This window comes from Panthera pardus, unplaced genomic scaffold (assembly GCF_024362965.1).
Source record: "Panthera pardus isolate Hobbes unplaced genomic scaffold, ASM2436296v1 HiC_scaffold_24, whole genome shotgun sequence".
Lineage (NCBI taxonomy): Eukaryota > Metazoa > Chordata > Mammalia > Carnivora > Felidae > Panthera > Panthera pardus.
This window is the reverse complement of record NW_026526810.1, coordinates 128,621,516-128,622,721: the sequence shown is the minus strand read 5'-3', so window position 1 is coordinate 128,622,721 and position 1,206 is coordinate 128,621,516. Positions and strand designations below refer to the sequence as shown.

The 1,206-nt window shown below is 49.5% G+C and overlaps 1 long non-coding RNA gene across 1 annotated transcript; it reads right to left on the bottom strand.

Annotated features, from left to right (window-relative positions):
• Positions 1-200: 200 nt before the first annotated feature.
• LOC109274615 (uncharacterized) lies at positions 201-901 on the bottom strand. The gene is made up of 2 exons (XR_002083745.2): positions 676-901; positions 201-422 (listed from the first exon to the last, which is right to left on the bottom strand). It is a non-coding gene; the product is annotated as an uncharacterized LOC109274615 (long non-coding RNA).
• Between the last annotated feature and the right edge of the window lie 305 nt (positions 902-1,206).

The following is a 1,206-nucleotide window of genomic DNA, read 5'->3' as shown; positions in this document are numbered from 1 at the left end:
CCTTGCTCATTAATTTCCACATTGTCTACGGCTGCTTTCAAGTACGTACGGCTTGTTTTGATTTGGATGTCTTGGATTACTAGGAAGCCCGAGCATTTTTCCCATGCTTTATTTCCTTCCTGGATCCTTCCTTTTGTGAATTCCTCGTTGCTCATTTATCTACCGGAGGATTGTTTTTTATGTGTTTGTTTACCAATGCATGTAAGCTCTTTACGTACTTAAAATAATAATTTAAAAAAGCCCAAAGACCAGGTATTAGCCAATAGACAAATAAATAAACAAACCAACAAACCAACAGATAAATAAAATATCGATCCACCCCTGTCCTGTGTGTCATAAATCCTGAAAACCTTTGCAGAGGCATTTCCGTCATTTAGTCGGGTGACTTTGTGCAATTCCCTCGGGCTCCTGAGTTTCCTCATCTACAAGACAAAAATAGAGAGATTTTGTTCATGAGGTTCTTCTGGAAAGTTAGTGAAAGCTGAAAACCACTAGAGAAGAGAGAGGTGTTGTTGTCGTCCCTACCACCCACGCTCACAAACCAGCAGAAGTTAAAGCATTGAAAGTGTCCTGCCTGAGTTTAAGGGTGACACAGAGCCATGGTCTTAAATCACGTTCACGGACCCTGACGTAGCAAGTCAGGATGCTCTCAGGTACAAGTGAGAGAGGGCCCACCTCAAACAGGCTTAAGCAAAGTAGGATATCTGTTGGCTCAGGTGACTGTAAAGTTCAGGGTTGCAGGTACAGCCAGATCCAGGACACCAAACAATGTCACCAAGACTTGCTTCCTTGCTTTCCGACTCTTCAGCCAGCCATCCTCTTGATGCCCATAGATCCTGGCTTGCACCCAACCAGCCCGGCGACCCCAGCACAAAGAGCAGACTTCTTATTCAGTGCTTCTAGGAAGAGTTCCAAGGCCAGACTCCAGACCGGCCGGGGTCACGTGTCCTTCCCGAGCCAATCGCCGTGACCAGGGTGTGGCACCGGCTGATTGGCTAGGCCTGGCGGATGGACCGGCTGCCTGGGAATGGGTGAGGGTGGGTCCCCAGAGGAAAATGAGGGGCTGCTGCTAGACAAAGCGGGCCTGAGCATGGACAGGCACAAACCAGACAGCTCTGCGGGTGCCTGCGGGCCCACACGGGGCGCCAGGGGGGCCAGGCGGGCAGGGACAAAGCTTCAGGCAGACTACCTTCCTGTGTATCTGGT